The sequence below is a fragment of the Pinus tabuliformis genome, chromosome 1_1, assembly GCF_031772625.1.
Source record: "Pinus tabuliformis cultivar Carrire ecotype Pingquan chromosome 1_1, CPIR1, whole genome shotgun sequence".
Classification (NCBI taxonomy): Eukaryota; Viridiplantae; Streptophyta; class Pinopsida; order Pinales; family Pinaceae; genus Pinus; species Pinus tabuliformis.
This window is the reverse complement of record NC_142297.1, coordinates 836,301,261-836,320,270: the sequence shown is the minus strand read 5'-3', so window position 1 is coordinate 836,320,270 and position 19,010 is coordinate 836,301,261. Positions and strand designations below refer to the sequence as shown.

The 19,010-nt window shown below is 35.0% G+C and overlaps 1 long non-coding RNA gene across 3 annotated transcripts in view; it reads left to right on the top strand.

Moving 5' to 3' along the window:
* The window catches only part of LOC149216736 (uncharacterized), a 276,479-nt gene that overhangs the window by 59,718 nt on the left and 197,751 nt on the right, over positions 1-19,010 (top strand). For all 3 annotated transcript variants that reach the window (XR_016250592.1, XR_016250591.1, XR_016250593.1), the window contains exon 7: positions 10,868-11,056. This is a non-coding gene — a long non-coding RNA (uncharacterized LOC149216736). The remainder of the gene's footprint in view (positions 1-10,867; positions 11,057-19,010) is intronic.

The following is a 19,010-nucleotide window of genomic DNA, read 5'->3' as shown; positions in this document are numbered from 1 at the left end:
TTTAAAAATAATCCAATACAGTGAGCCAACCTAGCATTGTTTGTAATTAGGAGTTGCGTAGCTTAGAAAACAAGTAGAACCAACATTCATTCCAATTAAAAAGAATTTCAAGAAAATCACATACATCATCATAGTTGAGTGATCTAGCTATATCTTTAAGCGTTTTTTAGGCATTCAATTGAACCCCTACACCTTCATCATTTTTTATGTCATTGAACTTCTCATCATCATTTTATTTATCTTATCTATATGGAGCAATAAATTGTATTTTATAGTCAAGTGCACAATTGCAATCATTGTTTTTTACTTCATCTGACACTTTTAGAAGCACTTTCCTAGTTGTTTTCCTTTATTTTTCTCTAATTTGGCTTCATGTGTATTGAAGATACCTTTTGTAATGATAGAAATGGTCACTTTGAGTACGAGCCATTTGGGATTTAGTTGCAATATTTTTTCTCATATTCATTACCATTGCATCAAAGGCATCACCAACTTCTTCCATTATGTCTTGATTTGACTCGCAATTACAAGATGTTACTTTAAACTACTTTATGCTCATAAGAAGAGTGCAATTAACAATATAACGATTTCAACTTAACAATCTATCTTATGCAATTTACTTTAAATAGAAGGTAAGGAGATTCTAACCTCTCCAAGTTGGAATTCAATACTATGAAGACAATTGTGGTATTCCTTTTCTAATCCCCGCGTTTTGTAAATGTAATTAAAGGATGATAATGTTTGAGGGCCAACATAAATATCATGCCAAAACTGTTTGACGTAAACATCCTATTAAATTTAATTGTGAAATGATAAAGTTGAAGGAGAGTACCAACCTATATGGATCCCAATGTTTAATAGAATGGATTGCTTAAGGAAGTATGCAATGGGGATTGAGAAGTTTTGTATCTTCCATGAAATTATTGTTTTCGACCCTTGATGTTCAAGTTGAACTACCTAATCACCAAACAATTATGAGATAAGTGGGGGAGGAAGCACTAGACTGCCCCAAGCATGGGATGTGTGACATTTAGCCATTCTTGGTTAACTCTGCAACCCGAGGAGGGACCCTAAGCCTCTCAGAAGTGGGGCAACGGTCATGAGGGGGTAATGGCGATTGTAGTTATCATATACAAGAGACGTGTGGAACCAATTAAAGGTTAAGCACTGGGTAGATTGCGGGTCACTGTAGACATGAATCCTTGTGAACCCATTGTGTCCCATAAAGTGGTAGCAGCTTGTGAACTCGTTGTGAGTAGGTGACTAGAAAGCCTATTTTTGGAAGTTGGACCAAAAATTCCATGCTTGAATTATGTTAGCTGATGAAACCAGTTAGGATTCCCTCATATTGACTTGGGTAGACTGAGAATAACTTGACAATAAGATTAATTCCATGCACATGAAGCATCGAAGAAAAAGAGAATTATTGAGAGACTGTAGGGAGTAATGAAGGGATTTCTTTCTATGTTATGCAGGCCTTCAATGGCCATATTTTTTTGTGTGATTGTCCCAAACTCAGTGTTTTGAGAGGTAATATCCTTGTTTCTTGCAAATTCAGGAGAATGACCTTCATACTCAATACGTTGAATTAACCCTTTGTTGAAATTCCTTAAGTGAAGCATCCTTCACACATTAGATCTGACTTGGGGGTGGGTAGTTGCAAGAAACATATAGTGTGGCTAAGTCTATGGTTGGGTGCATAGTGGTTGTACCTTCTTTAGTTTCACACAAATTCAAGTATAATGGATAAGTGTATATCTTCCTTGTAAATGAAATGCAAATGTTGTTAAATGCTTCATGTTTAAATATTATGCTCGAATTCATTGTGTGTGTGTGAAATGATAAGCTAAAATTTGTTGTAATGTCTTATTGAATATGTATGAGAAGTCAGCTGACTTTAATGTTCACTATGCTTGAATGTTGATATGCATTCCTATTCATAATTTGTTGTAATGTCTTATTGGATATGTATGAGAAGTCAGCTGACTTTAATGTTCACTATGTTTGAATGTTGATATGCATTCCTTTTGTGAATAGGAATGGTGTATGCAATAAAGCCTCTTGATTCTGTTAGATGTGATTATTGTGTGTTGTATGTTCCTTAATTAAGCAATTAGATTTGGTTGTAATGGCTATAGTCATTTATTGTTTCCAGAATGTTATCATGATGATTCATTATGTACACTATAATGGTGAAGTGAGACTTGTATGTTGGTAGGATCTTAAGGATTTGTAGGTTGTTGGATGTAAACCGACATGCAACTTCTCTATTCACAAGTGATGGAGATGAGGAAGTTTGAAGTTTTCTTCGTTAAAAGTAGAAAATTGTTTATATTTGGAAGGGGACAAAAAGATCGAAACTATTGGGAGTAATTGAGTAGAGCTAGGTTTACTTTATGAAAAATGGATTTTAGAAGTCTTGACCTTCGTCCCTACTAGGTTTAATTTATGAAATATGGATTTTAGAAGTCTCAGCCTTAGTCCTTGGTCGGATAGGGCAACAAGAGCCATTACTGTGAGCCAGTCAAAAGGGGGCTTATTAGAATACTGAGCCCCAGAAGAATTAAAAGAAATGACTTTGGGAGTTGTCTAGTAGATAGACCAACTCTTGATGGAAAAATCCATGTTAACTCGGCGTGTCAATAGTCGACACCACAATATCTGAGTATTGGGACTTTGTGAGGGTTGTGCCTTGGAAAATCTCCCATGTCTCGATATCTTGGAGTGCACGGTGCTAATGCCACATGTTAGGCACATCAAAATTTTCCATGTGGTGGGATACGATTAGATGTTAGAGATATGATGTGGCATGCTCAATTGGCCACTGGCCTATCAACATATCAAAGGCATGACCACAAATATATCAACATATCATCTATATTAGCATATCAAGACATCAAAATCCATAGGGATTTGGACAAGGCACTTTTACGGAAAACATGAATATGGTGGGGCTCTGATATGACAAGTGATTCGAGGATGTGGACCAGCGTGGGAGAGATGCATGGCCAAGGGTTGCCACATGTTAGCCACGTGGCTTGTATAATGTTGATGTGGCCTCAAAGGGCGAGTTTTTCAAATGAGAATAACTTTGTGCATGGATCTCATATAGAGATGAAATTTATATTGTTAGACAACTATCAATGAGAAAAAGATTATGGTGGTATTAGAAATAAGATTTTGTGTGTCATGGGAAAGCAGAAATTTTTATAACCCCATCTTCATAATAAACCTTGAAGGTTTGGTCTAATTGTACCCTACAACCCTAATGCACATTAGGGTGTTGGGTGTGTTACAACAATTAGGAAGCCTATGAAAGTGTGAAGTATCAATGGTGGAATGAAATTTGTCTATCAAAGTAGACTCCACTCTCTAAATCTCGTTCACATCAAAATATTTTCCCTAGGTTGACAAAATCTCAAACTATAGGCGTTCCTCCTCATTCTAGGTAGAGTGTGATGTAAATATGGTATATTTCTTAAATACTTATAGGTATATCCATAAAAATAATCAATATCCTAATGCATAATTAAGCATATTCCTACTTATAGAAAAAGGTACAATGGAAAGAGAATGCATAATAAGAACTAAGATAATTTTTACTTAGCTCTCAACAGTAAAACAAACTCAAATACCTTCACTCTAGTCATGCAGAACAATCCTAGTAATTTTTGTGGTGTTTGTTTATGCCACATCTCTTTAGCTTCCCATGAGTTGATGCAATATTGTGCAAGAAGTCTTCAACTAAAGCTAGGTATACTTGGACATTGACTTGTTAGATGGACATAATTTCAAAATATCCTCATCTGTAAAAAAAAATTCAAATATGTCATTTAATTAGAAAATGAATACAATAGTGAGTGTTAATTGCTTGTTCATAGAACTTTGTCGTTATCATCACGTGTGAGGATACTCTAGAACTAAAATATTTATTCATAACTTCGTATTTGGAAAATCCCAAGTCTTGAAAGATGTTTTGTTGTATACCTATTTAAGGACTATAATACTCCTAACAACTAATATTTTGTAAATTGAAAGTTGTTGCAATTATATTTTTTGCTTGCAACTTTTAAATTACAATTAGAATAGTAGTGGGGTTTACAACTTTGTTATTGTTGGGTATACGACCAAAGTCCCACATTGACTAGAAGTGGGGAGGATCATGGGTATATAAGGATGGACAAATATCTCCATTGGTATGAGACCTTTTGGGGGTAAGTCCAAAAGCAAATCCATGAGGGCTTAGGCCCAAAGTGGACAATATCATACCATTGTGGAGATATGTGGTGTCCAGAGTCCTTACAAGTGGTATCGGAGCCATGCCCCGAAGTTAGCCAAGTGGATGAATCCTCGGAATGTCGAACGAAGGTGGTGAGCCCCAGTAATATCACGATGGGATCCATGGATGAGCTCGGTTAGATAGGCGGTGTGCTCCGGATTCTTCATGGACGTGTCCTGGTCCCAACACGGTGAAGAGGAGTTGACCTGGGATAGAGCAAGCTCTTGAGGCAGGGGATGCTCCATGTAAGGCGTGTGCTTCCAACGCATTGGAGCGGAGAATCCTAATTGGTAGAGAGTGGACGGATGGATAATCGTTTGAGGGAAGGCTCGATGGTCCTTTGTTCGAGGGGAGGATTGTTGGGTATACGACCAAAGTCCCACATTGACTAGAAGTGGGGAGGATCATGGGTATATAAGGATGGACAAATATCTCCATTGGTATGAGGCCTTTTGGGGGTAAGTCCAAAAGCAAATCCATGAGGGCTTAGGCCCAAAGTGGACAATATCATACCATTGTGGAGATATGTGGTGTCCAGAGTCCTTACAATTATTACAAGCAGTCTTTAAAATAATAAATAACAATGTGGTTTACAAGTTTGTTGTTGTGGTTAGAATAATAATGGGGTTTGTTATTGTAATGCAATTATTGTCCTTTTGTATTATCAACATTTATAAAACATGTTGCTAGCTTGCTAAAGTTATAATATATCATATATACAATCTTAAATTTCAATGTATCATTTTTTTCTTGGTATCACACTTTGCAGTCTATAGCTATTAATTAATTTTTTTTTTGTATTCGTCATGGAGTATCATTCGTGAATTTTTAGGTTTTTAATTCTAAATCTAATTGATGAAGGGTAAATCAAAATTTGTAGGTCTCATGGTATTTTTCATATGTGTGTTTGGAAAACTCAGGGGCATAGAATAGATGGGGATAGGGTATATTGTTAAGCCACTCCGTGATGTGGAGGTCACCGTTTCAAAACTCCATGAGAAAAAATCTAGCCATGTTAAGGGCTGGTGTGGCAGAGGCCTCGTGCGATCCCTGGGTGAGTTTGATGACTTAGATGCCCTCGAGACACAGTTTCTCAAGCCATAGGTCATGAGCCTCATGTAATCTCTAGAGAACTCAGACATCTTAACAAACAAACAAAAAATGTGCATGTGTGGGGAAAAAGGTTGATGAATCATTATTTGATAAATTTTAAGTTTTGTAGTTCTAAAGCTAATTGATGAAGGGTAATCTAAAATTTTCATGTCTCGTGGTTTTTTGCATACATATATGCATAAAAAAGGACAAAATGAAATTATTTATGTTAAATTTTGGATGCCATGATATGAAGGGATTGAAGCACAAAAGTGACAATGACATTGTTGAAAATATGATAGAAAATAGGAATCTTTATAAGGAGTAGATATCAAAAAAACGTTGACATCTTTTGGTTTGACAAATGGGTAAGCAATTATCTACTTACTTTTTCACCTCTAGGTAAAATATTTCATAAAAGTAGTATATAATTTGCTTGATGTCGATCACATATGTTTTTAATATCAAGATTGTATGTTTTTATGTTTTATAGGGGAGAACTAGATTGCAAAAAATACAAAAAACAAAGGGTAATTAAAGGCATATTATGGCCAACTTATAGAAGACAACACTTCAGTGATTCAATTTATGTAATTCAATAGAATACTTGTGATCATGAGGAGTATAATATATCACATGATATATGATATATTATTGATAAACGAGGGAAAAAAATCAAGTTTGCAATTCCTTTATTCAAAATTTAGAAAAAAAGGAAAATGACATGTTATAACTAAGGGGTAAATAGTTTAGCCTAATAATGAAAGTGAATACACATCGGTTACAAATTTTCCAAGAAATGTGTCTTAAAATACATTGGATGCATCAAAAAATATTAATGCAATAGAATCACCCAATACTTTTGGTTTTAGAATTGTATTTATTTTTATCAAACGCTGAAGAGATGAAGACTTAGTCACACATGATATAACTTTATGGAAAGGAAAGCCAAAGAAAGAAAATTAGAAGAGAAGGCGGCTTTCTTAGTTGTGGTATTCAAATATAGTGACTCCATATACCCACATGCGACAAATTGGGCCACAGAACTAGGTACAAGATGTAGGTTTGAAATGGATATTTTCAAATCAAGTTTTATGGACCAAGAGACAAGAAGTGTTAATATTGTCATATATAAAATGGAAAATTCTTTTGGTACTATTCGTGGAAATATTTTACTAAAATATTACAATAATTGAATGAGAATTTTGATGAACAATTTTGGAAGAATATGTAGAAAAATCATTCTTAATGGAAAAGAGAGGTCTAACACTACTATAATAAGTGTTAATAGTGTTATAATAAGTGTTAATATTGTCATATATAAAATGGAAAATTCTTTTGGTACTATTGGTCGAAATATTTCACTAAAATATTACAATAATAGAATGAGAATTTTGATGAACAATTTTAGAAGAATATGTAGAAAAACCATTCTTAATGGAAAAGAGAGGTCTAACTCTACTATAACTCCTGAATAAAGGGGAGACGAGAAGGAAAGTACGCATTCTGTTTTTTCTTTATAGAAAAGAGTGCAAAAGGGTAGAATGCAATTAATAATGTGAAAGTTCCACATGTTTTTAAGTTGAGGTAGGTTGCAAGAAAAAAGTTACAAATTGTAAGTTTATAGATTTTTTGTTAAATTCGCATTGTGCTATCTATTTCGATTTATTTATCAAATTGATTGTGTGTTGAAACTTGACTTTGAATTCTAGGTAGAAAACGGTAATAGAGAACCAAGTACAAAAGATATTGTTCAATATATGGAATATTTAGAATATCGTAAAGAGAGTTAGATGTCAAAACCTACAAAAAAACGGTACCTTACCATATGTTCAAGTTTAGAAAAGCCCAATAGGAACCACTTCAAAAATTGAAAACTCAAAGGATGACTACCAAAATGTAATGAAATGTATATACAAGCTGACCAAGATAGTTCCATATATGGCCTCCTGCCCTAAACTTTTTATTTTGCACATAAGAACAATGATTTTCTTGATTCATATGAGGTTATCTAAGTTTAATTCACTTGAACCATTTCTTTGCTTGAATTTTTTATTTTATTGAAGTTCTTTGTTTTCAATTTGTGTTCACTCATAAGCTCTCATTTTTCTTGAATGGCAATGCTTTTCAATCTTATGAAGGGATTTCAAACCTAGGTGGTTCAAAAATGGTGAGACACTAGGAAAGGAACATAAAATTTCAACCTTGATTTTATAAAAAAGTACCTAAACCAAAACATGAAAATACACGGTCCTTACATAAATATCAATATTTTATAATACTTCATAGAATACATGTTTTTTAGATTTCGAAATCTATTTTACAACGTAAATTTTTAGTGATATCTATTTCTAATTTGTAGGGAAATTTAGAGAATGCATGTTTTAAAAATTCTTCAATTTGCAAAATATTTATTTATATTTCTCCAAATTGCTCTCAGGGTGCTTGGCCATCAATAACACTTAACAAACCATTACAATGCATATCTAGATTATAATTAAATATAGATGCATAGTTCATACTAGTATACATTGTTTCAATATATTTAATTCTATGATTATTATTTTTATTATCAATCTCAAGAAGCTTATGAATAGGTTCCCCAATTAAATCATGAGGTGATATTTAGTGTTGAAGTGATATTTAGTGTTGAGGTTGAAATATCACGTGAGCTATTTTTCATACCATAGTTATGATTTTATTTATCTAATTTTATTTTCAAAGTTCTAGATCCATAGTTTTCTTAGGAAAGTAAGAAAAAATTTTGGTTTGACAAGTCACTGTTTGTGGTTTCACATTTTGGAGTGTTTAGGACCATTTACATGATATTACCATATTATTATTTATTTTCCCTCTTTTGCTCCAATGATAATTAAATATCATGTACATGTGGTTTAAGAATAAAATTAATCTCCTTTTTTTTGTTTGTTAATTTTACAAAAGCTTTTGAGTCTTTCACTAGGACTAACTTTCTAAATAAGTTAGAAGAGTTAAAAAGTTCCTTATCAGTTGAGAGTCATTGTTGCAAGGCTATATGAAAGTGACATTTCCAAACTTAGGAACACTAAAAGGTGCTTGGAAGAAACTAATTGTAATATAGTATTCATGAAAGGTTGTCTCCTATCCTTTATTCTCTTTGGCATTTACATTGATAAGTTAAAATGTTGGTTAGAAGAATTGGTTGTATAGGCTTGAATTTCGCTGGTCTAATCATCATTCTCCTTTATTCCAATGATAGTGTTCTTATGGCACATAATCCCTATGATCTCAATAATAATCTAAGAATTCTCAAGGACTTTTACTCTATCCTACAATATCACTTATGACACTTTCATATACTACAATAATAGTTTAGAGTAATTGCCCTTATGCAAATATCTTAGAATCAATATTCATCATGAGTTCAATTGGAATTATAATGTTGAAAAAAACATAAATGGAGGGTAGAAAGTTTAATATGAGATTGAAAATAAGTGTAAATTAGCATACCTTTAGTTGTAGGATGAGGATATAACAAATCTAAAATAATTTTATATTTATTATCTTAAATATTAAAAGAATTACACCGTATCCTATCCTCCTCATAAAAGTGAGTCTTTCCTTCATTGGTTGCATGACCATTATTCCAAAATGGATGATTATATTATTTGTCATCCATATGGATGCTTTTGAAGTGGAAAAATTGAAGAAATCAACTTAGAAAAATAGTTTTAGTAGAGAGTACCAATTAGAGAATGGGGTTTGAAACTTTTTGAGGCTAGTTTCTAACCCTAAATGTTTTTTTTAGGGGGGGGGGTTATAAAAAATTCTTACATGAGTTCCATATCCTTTGACACTATTCTACGCTTGAAAATCTTTCTAATGATGCAAGAATCATGCCAATGAAAGTTCAAACACAAAAGTTATGCCTCCCGGAAGTTGATCTATTGTGATTGGCCACCATACTTAAAGAGGTTGCCACATTAGCTTCAGTTACTCATGCAAAAGGTGCTAGCCATGTGGACACTATGAAGAACACTCGAGAAGGGTTAAAGTTGTAACTTTAGTTAAGCATTAAAGGAGTCAAACTTGACCCCTAGTTGGCTATTAGGTTGTGTTATGAGCATACTACTGGGATGAAAAGGGGTTCCATTATTTTTTCTTGCATTTTCTTTCACAATAGAGAAGAGTCGCTGAGAGTGGGTAGAGACAAAGAGAGAGATAGAGAGAACATAATTGAGAGGGTTTGCATTTTGTAATAGCCTATGGGCCACAGGTCTCATGTAACTTCATATAGAGTGCCTTCTCCTTTGTACTTGCATTATTTCAATTCCAGAGAAAAGAGAACATAGTAGTGTCACCTTTTGACTGGGCTCTCTTTTGAAAGGGTTTTCTAGAGCATAATTGGTGTTCATTGTGGTTTGTGAGTGATTGTGATTACTGTTCTTTATTTTTCACATTTAGTTTATTTATTTTTCACTTTTAGTTTATTGCAACATAAACAACAAAATTGGTAATAAGGGATCTAGAATCTAAAGGAATTAACCCTTCATAATATAGATTTAGATTTAAGTAACATATATGTTTTGATGAACTATCTCGTGGAATATCCATGATAGTTTATAGATCAACCATGGTTAAGTACCTAATGTGCATGAACAAGATAAACTACATGGATGATAAGAGACTCCCCAAAATTGTTTTCAACTCTATCCATAACCACAAACACCTCAAGCAAGGATGACATCAAGATACAAGTATTGGCTAACTCATTAGGGAATATAGGACAATGCCATCATTGTGATGGTTGAAGATGAAATTGTTAAAAGTTATGGAGGTTGGAAATGGAATCGATTAACTATTGTGTTCTCTTTGCTCTGCTTTGCCTTTACAAGGTGTTTTTTTGTTTTCTTATTTTCTTGTAAATTGAATATTGTTAAATTCATTGCACCTGTAGCCAGCTTTGGCTTTTATTATAACAAGCGAATTTAATATTTTTGTATTTTTGTAAATTATAAGTTGTTAGCATCAACATCTCCTGCTCTTGAAAGGAAGAGCAGTGAATTTCTCAGTTTTGAGGGTTCAGAGCAACATTGTTTTCATTGACATATATAGTGTTTTCGGATATTCAGTTTAGACGTATTGTGGTGTTGATTTTCAGTTTAGCCACATGACAGTCTTAGTTACTTTTCGTTTTTTTCCTTTGATAATAGCGAATTAAATACTGCGATATCCTTTCTGCTCTACTTTGGATAGACATTTTTCCTTTAACTAAATAAACATTATCGTGTTCTTAGATATTCTTATTATATTTATTTATGTGTTCTTAGATATTCTTATTATATTTATTTATGTTGGTTTAAATTAGCAGCTGCTTCTGCATTAAAAGGAAAGAAAAAAACATACTCCTCACTGAATACATCGATTCGGACTACTAGCCACTCTCATTGTCTCTTTCCCTTCAAGATAAAAGCCACTGATTCTGTCTTTTTTTTTTTTTTTTTTTTTCCGTTTTAGGGGTGACGAGCAGCCGAAATATCCAGGAAATTAGCTCTTTTATTCGCTTATAGGCGGCGTTGGGTTTCTTCGCAATATATTGATATGACATGGATAGCTTAGAGGAGAAGAATATCATATGTAATGTGAGGTCGTTGGTTGAAACGTCTCCACGTCCATAGCCGCGAAGCAAATCAGGCAGGCAGACAGGTACACATTCTGCCCTTAAATGATCTGACTTTTTTGATTAAACAAAATGGATAAACACATAGCTAGGCCAAAATGAATCAGTCCACCTCAAACATGTCAAAGGAACTAAGAATGAATGGCTAATGGCTTTTACAAATTTCATTACTCAATATGATTAAGGAATGATATCACCCATCCGAGACATACTCCAATTAACAAACATCATGTATCCCATGGGTGCAAGGGTTACTATATATTTTGCTTCAATAACAATTAAAAAGTTTTCAGTGGTTATAATTGTGAGCTTGGATGTCATATGTTTTGACTGTTATTGTTGTATTGATGCATGTACCTATTTTTTTCAAAAGAAAACTAAGGCGTTAGTTATTATTAAATATTTGATTAGTTTTAGTAGGGCTTCGTTCTAATTCCCTTAGTTGAAAACTAGCTAATTTCTAATTATTATGGATGTCATTCTGAGTTTAATTTTTAACCTAGTGTAGCATTTCATTTTCTTGCACAAAATTTATAGAGTTTACCCCATATGCACACCTTGTCCTTCGCCTTTTGTTTATTTTATGGCTATATGTACTGTTTTGATTATTTAGCCTTTTGTTTATTTTATTGGTATATGCTTACTATTTTGATTGATTATTTTCTAATTGTTGCATGCTGGCTTTAAATAACCCATCTCTCCTCTACTTGTTTTCACAATTTAATAATGTATAGTTTGCAAAATGAAGATTTTCTTCGTTATTTAAATGAATGTGAAGATATACATCTCCTCTCCCTTACACTTTTACTTTTGTACATTTATTTTCATGCATTAGTATAAACATGCTAAGTAGGTTCACATAAATGAATGTGAAGATATACATCTCCTCTCCCTTACACATTTACTTTCATGCATTAGTATAAACATGCTAAGGAGGGTCACATAAATGAATGTGAAGATATACATCTCCTCTCCCTTACACAATTACTTTTGTACATTTACTTTCATGCATTAGTAAAAACATGCTAAGCAGGGTCACATAAATGAATGTGAAGATATACATCTCCTCTCCCTTACACAATTACTTTTGTACATTTACTTTCATGCATTAGTATAAACATGATAAGTAGGTTCACATAAGGAAGAATTCACCTCCCCATCTCTCTCCTTATTTCGTTAGTGGTTTCATCATGAACTTTTTTAAGGTCCTCTTGGTTAAGAGGCCCTCTTATTTGCGGTTGTTTGAGGACCATGTCTCCCCCAAGCTCCCCTGGATGCACTACATTTCCTTTTGTTTAACTATCTTTTAGCCAACTTTGTCGTTTCCTAAAGACACCGTGCAATGCAATTTTGCAATCACTTATCCTTATTTTGCAACATCTCTCTCCCTCTTTCCTTTTTCATCCTCAAGTCCACGCAATTGAGCAACTTGGCAATCGCCTTTCTATTATAGTGGTGCCTTCATGCTCATAAAAGTTAAATGGGTGAGATTACATCCTCTTGTCATAATTAATTCCCCCAAATTGAGTAGCTGGGCAATCTCCCTTCTATTATAGTGGTGCCTTCATGCTCATAAAAGTCAAATGGGTGAGATTACATCGTCTTGTCATTATTAATTCCCCTGAACTGAGCATCTTGGCAAGTCTACTTTGTCATATCACCTCTATTTTGCAAGTAGCTTCATTTGCTATTTTATCCCCCTTACACTTCATCGTGCATACATGATTCCTGTGTGTGAAGCATTACTTTTGTCTTTTGTTTGATGCTTCCTTCAACATCTCTTGACCTTCATGTCTCAAGGGTAAGCCCCTTTAGAGTCATCCTTGTCACTACTTGTAGCCACTTCAAATTCTTGGGTATAAGTTTTATTGCCTTTTTTGTTTTTTGGGGTCACAAATGCTTTGACCCCTTTCTTAAATATTTGCTTCAAAAAAATTGAGCTTAACACATGGTTGTACAAGATGACATATCTAGATTCTCTTGTAGATGATCCGCCCTCTAAACTGTTTTCGTAGGACCTTGTACTCTTTTGTAGGATAGGACCTCATAGTTCGTTTTTCGTGGTTCTCTAGTAGGAAATTTTATAAATTGTCCTTACCCAAGTAGCTAACATGCATCATATAAAAAGAAAAGTTTGACAAGCCATCAAGTGCAGAAAGTAGAGGCCATGAACATTATCTTCCGCAAAATACAAGCCATCAAGTGCAAAAAGTAGAAGCCATGAACATTATATTCTGCAAAATACAAGGCGGTCTTAATTAATTCTTCTCTAGTAGGGTAGCTCATGGAATCACTTGCCTAAGCTAGAAGTTAATCATACTTGAGCCCAAGTTAATTATATTTGAGCTCACCCTTTCTTGCTTAGATTCCTCCATGTTCCAAGTTTTAGGAGCATGCATCCATCGCAAGTATAATTGAGAAGATATTATAGACCTTCATGTCTCAAGGGTAAGCCCCTCCAGTTTTTATTTCTTGCTTTGAGTCGTCCTTGTCACTCCTTGTAGCCACTTCATTTTTTGTTTTTTTGTTTTTTTTGGGTCACAAATGCTTTGACCCTTTTCTTAAATATTTGCTTCAAAAAAATTGAGCTTAACACATGGTTGCATAAGATGACATATCTAGCTTGTCTTGTACATGATCTGCCCTATAAACCTTGTTTGTTTCTCGCACATAAACGTTTTCGTAGGACCTTGTACTCTTTCCTAGGATAGGACCTCATAGTTTTTTTTCCTTGGGCCTGTAATAGGAACTTTTAGGAGTCGTCCTTACTCAAGTAGCTAGCATGCATCATATAAAAAGAAAAGTTTGACAATCCATCAAGTACAAAAAGTAGAGGCCATGAACATTATCTTCCGCAAAATATAAGGCAGTGTTCATTAAGCGCTTTCTAGTAAGGCAACTCATGGAATCACTTGCCTAAGGTAGAAGTTAATCATACTTGATCCCACCCTTTCTAAGTTAGATTCCTTCATGTTCCAAGTTATAGGAGCATGCATTCATGACGAGTATACTTGAGAAGATATTATAGACCTTGTAGGTTGGTTGGTCTGAAAGGAAGGGAATTGTTATTGATTTGGTCCATTAAGGAAGGTAGATAGTTCTTATAGGGTTGGTCTTTAGAAGGTGCCTTATATCTTCTCCACCCCATTTCAGACCCCATTTTAGAAGGGTCTTGAAAGTTCAAAATTTCTTGAGCATAGTGTGATCAACACCCACAAACACTTTTGTAGGACCTTATAAGGAGGTCCTCTAGTGAGACCTTTTGGGAGGAGTCCTTTCTTGTAATTCCTTTAACAACTTAGTTTATTTTATCTTAAAAAGTGAAATTGAATTTGAATGAAACAAATAGCTATTGACCTCACTAGTTGTAATGTGTTAAGCATCACACATTGTTTTGTTATATCTGAGAGAATGTGAATGAATTGTTCTACCTTGCTACCATATTTTACTTTCTAGCACTAATTTAAATGGGTTCACGTTAAAGGGGTTCACACAAGAAGACTTAGGTAAATGAACCTTTTTATTTTCTTTCACTATCGCAAATGTAAAACATGTGAAGCACAAAATCAAACTTTTGAAACAAGCACAAGTTCAACAACCTTGATCATCCCGCCTGCTCCTTGTGGCTCAAATTTTTCTTTTTGTAAGCTCTCTCTTTGTGGCTCAAATTTTTCTTTTTGTAAGCTCTCTCTTTGTGGCTCAAATTTTTCTTTTTGTAAGCTCTCTCTTTGTGGCTCAAATTTGACTTTTTATTATCTTATTCTTGGACCTTAAATGGCTCAAGTCATCTCTCATGGACCTTATTTACCCGCCTTCCTCTTTTTTGTGATTGTAATATTCTACAAGTTTACCCTACCATGTCTCCTCAATGGGTATTTGGTCTTTGCCTTGTTTTCCTTTGGCTCTCTTGTTTTTCCATTGTTTTCTTTATTGATTTCATTGAGTGGTGGAGTAGCTTAGTGTTTAGATCCTTGTTTGGCCTATCTCATAGTGATTTAACACTAACTACATGAAGGTGTAATGGGGAATCTTCTTTCCTCTCCCATTTCTCCCGTTCTTCACTCGATTCTTTGTTATTGAAGTGGCTCACTATTTTTTTCTTAAAAGTTTTGTATCCTCCCATCATTGTTATTAGCCTAGGTTTCTATACAAATTTATTTGCCAAAATTATTTCATAACCTCTTTCTCCTTTTCTTTGGTTGTCTCTTTACATATTCCTTTTTCCCAATAAATTGTTTAAATTCCACGAATGTATGACACACTCCACCTTGACTGGTGTTTTCCCATGGTCATTATATGCTTGAGCTTTTGTCCTTTTTGAATCCTCAGATGATGCCTTTCAATATCTCTACATTGTGTTTTCCTCCTAATTACAATGGTCTTGGTATTAATTTTTTCCTTTTTTGTCACTCATTGCAAATCCCCACATTGCTAGTATTGCCCATTGTAGACTCTTTCCATTGTGTTGCATGTGGCCTCATTCAGGAGTAGTTCCCCTTTGCCATCTATGGTGTGGTCATGGTCTGTGGTGGTTATACCTTTATGCGGTTATTTGTTTTCATTGTCTATGGTGGTTATACTTTTATTTGGCTATTTGTATTCATGGTCTATGTTGGTTATACCTTTATTTGGTTATTTGGGCCTTGAGGTTAATTTCCTTCCTACTTTAGCTTCTTAGCCTAGAGTTGCGGATGTGTCCTTAATGTATCCACCTCAATTACCTTTGGTTGTATATTTTCCCATCCTTATTCTTCCATTAATTTTATTATTTTTAGTAACATGACCTTTGGTGTCTTCCTCCATTATTCCCCAAAACATGGGATTTTTTCCTGAACTAGACATGAGATTTTTTATGATTTTTTTTTATACTTTTATTTTTTTTCCATAGTTCACATTGCTCGATTCAACCTCCATTTTGGCCCACCACTTTGCTTATAGCTTATAATTCAATCTATGGTCTCACAATCCTCATTTTTTCCTATTGGCCTTTCTTTTAGTATCCCAATCCTCCTTGTGGCCTTGCTCCCTAGTTGTCCTTTTTCTTTTTTGGCCACTCATTGCACTTTGTCATAATTTATTAGTAGACAAAGCATAGGGACAATTCTTATGATATCCCTAATTGTATTTTCCCTTCAACATGTTGCCATCTTCTGAATGAAGACAAGTGGAAGTGGAAGAGTCACATAATTGGCCTCATTAGTAGTATTATACCACATATTTTTGCTTCTGCTCCGAGTTGAGTTCATGCCACACCTCTCGCGAGGGCTCCCTTGGAATTTGATAGTGTTCAATATGCATAGGCATTGCCATGGTCTCGTGCTCCAATATCTTCGTTCGCGCATGATATAACCATGAGCACTGTTGTGCTTCTTTACAAATGCCTTTTTAGGACCTCGTACTACACCTTCCACAAGCCATCCACAAGGCTTTTGTGAGGAGTCCTCTCTTGCTTAATCCTTATCAATATTAATTTCTTTGTATATTGAAAATTGAAATGAATTTGTAGGAGAAAGATAGTGATTCACTGCACTAGTTAGAATGGATTAAGGAACCAACTTCGGTTGTTTTTTGTGCTAGAATGGATTAAGGAACCAACTTCGGTTGTTTTTTGTTTCGATAAATTTTAGGAAATGTTAAAGAAACATATTCCCTTGCCTTAATATTTTATTTTCATTTAGTAGTTTAATAAACAAACCATTTTCATTCCTTTCACTCTTGCATATTCAAAACATACATGAAGTTTAAGTCGAAACTTTTGAAATAATTATACACATTAGAGGAATTCGTTAATTATTAAACCATTTCTTTTCTTTCACTTTGGCATAAGCAAAACATGTAAAGCATAAAGTCAAACATTATGAAATTATCACAAGTTCAACCTCTTAAATTAACAACCCTCTCTTCTATTTTTGGCATGTTACCACAAAATTTATCAAGCCTAGTGCAAAGTCTCACAAGGCAATCTAGGGCTTTTGGCATGTTACCACAAAATTTATCAAGCCTAGTACAAAGTCTCACAAGGCAATCTAGTCCTTGTGGTAACAAAAGATTTCAACCATCACTGTCAATTTAGTTGCCTTTTTCTTGTTATTTAGTGGTTGGATGTTATCCTCACAAGGGAGGCTTTTGATCAAGCCCTTGGGCTTGAGTGCCCAACTTGGGGCGAGATGAGTTCAGTTGAATGAGCCAAATTGATGCACGAAGAGTGCACCCAAGACAAGTTTGGTGGAACAATGGAATGACTTAACAAGATGGAACGACCGAGGTAAACTTGAACGATGGCAGGACAAGGCGCGCCTGCTCGAATGAAGGCGATGACAACAGGGCAGGCCAACTTGGGGAGAAGTCAGGTCTGCTTGAATGCTCATACAAAGAGATGCGACTGTTCGTGTAGAGGGCGAATTGTGTATAGATACTAAATAGAAGGAAGGGCAGACAAGTTGAGGAAGCATCGTGCGATGAAGGGGAAAACGAGTCGAGTTCATGAGATGAGCTCTCTCTAAAGCGAGCAATGTAGTAAGGGCAAGGCGAAATTTGTCTACAGTTTTTTGAAGTGCTGACATGTATTACTACGGGTTTCATGGGTGTCATGTAGGGTTGGGTTTGATATTTTGTATTGGTTGTAGGTTGTGAGCCGAAGAGCTGCAACTCGACTGTATTATTATTTATGTATGAAGGTTCTAGTAAAAAATTGTTTGGAGTTTGACCTAATCGAACTGAAGTGTATTGTAACTGAATTTTTGAAGTAATAAATTATAAGACTGAAGTGTGGCGAAGTATTTTGGGAGCTCCCCCTCATGTTCCATTGTATTATTTCTATGCATATTTTGTGTACTAGTTTTACATCGTGAAGTAAAACATAAATTGGGTAATTGAATTTAAGTGAAGGGCTATTGTATTGAGATTTGGTTGAATACTAATTCCGCAAGTATAAGATATCAGTCTCGCTACAGGGTACATAGGCTAGAGGAGTAGTCTGGGTGTTAGTAGACTCAAATTGGTTTCGCCGTTGAGTAGAAACTGCACTAGTGTCGCACACCTCAGGGGACTTGGGAAGGTTATAGGTTGGAGGTGCGCCTTGGGGTCATGACTGCTGGGATTAGAGCGATGAAGCATTTAAGAGATTGAAGAAGTTGGAGGAGTTGGTGGAAAACCTATCCACTATTGTGACAAATAAATCAACAGTTTTGAAGAAGGTTGTTGGGTAGGGTTCATCTAGCATTTCTTTCCATGTGAAAGTGAAGGAATTGGAGTCGTACGATGGTGTAAGGAACACAAAGATATTGGGCAACTTTGTCTGGGATATCGAGCAATACATGGATGAATTTGGGTGACTTCAGAGGAAACGAAGATAAGGATTGTTGTATCATTCTTGACAAAGGATGCGAATATGTGGTGGAGAAGGTGTGTGGAGAAGATTGCTTTGGGTAACATGGTGGAGGACATCACCACATGGGAGAAGATGAAGGAAGCCTTGATAACTCATTTTGGACCACAAGATGAGACTTGGAGTGTGAGAGCGAAAGTGAAATCTATCAAGTAAACAGGGAGCCTATAAGTGTATGTATAGGAGTATCAAGTTTGATGTTGGAGCTTTCGGATATGGTGGAGAAGGATAGGTGGTTCAATTTCGTAATAGGTTGAAACCTTGGGCTCAAGATGAAGTAAAGAGGAAGAAAGTTTAGTCTCTTGAAGGTTCAAGGTTTGTCCAACATTGTTGTCCATGTGAAAATGAAGGAATCAAAGTCAAATGATGGCGCAAGGAACACAAAGATATTGGGCAACTTTGTTTGGGATTTGGAGTAGTACTAGGATCGATTGGGGTGACTTCAGAGGAAACAAAGATAAGGATTGATGTATCATTCTTGACAAAGGATGCGAAGATGTGGTGGAGAAGACGTGTATGGAAGATTTCTTTGGGTAACATGACGAAGGACATCACCACATGGGAGAAGATTAAGGAAGCCTTGATAGCTCATT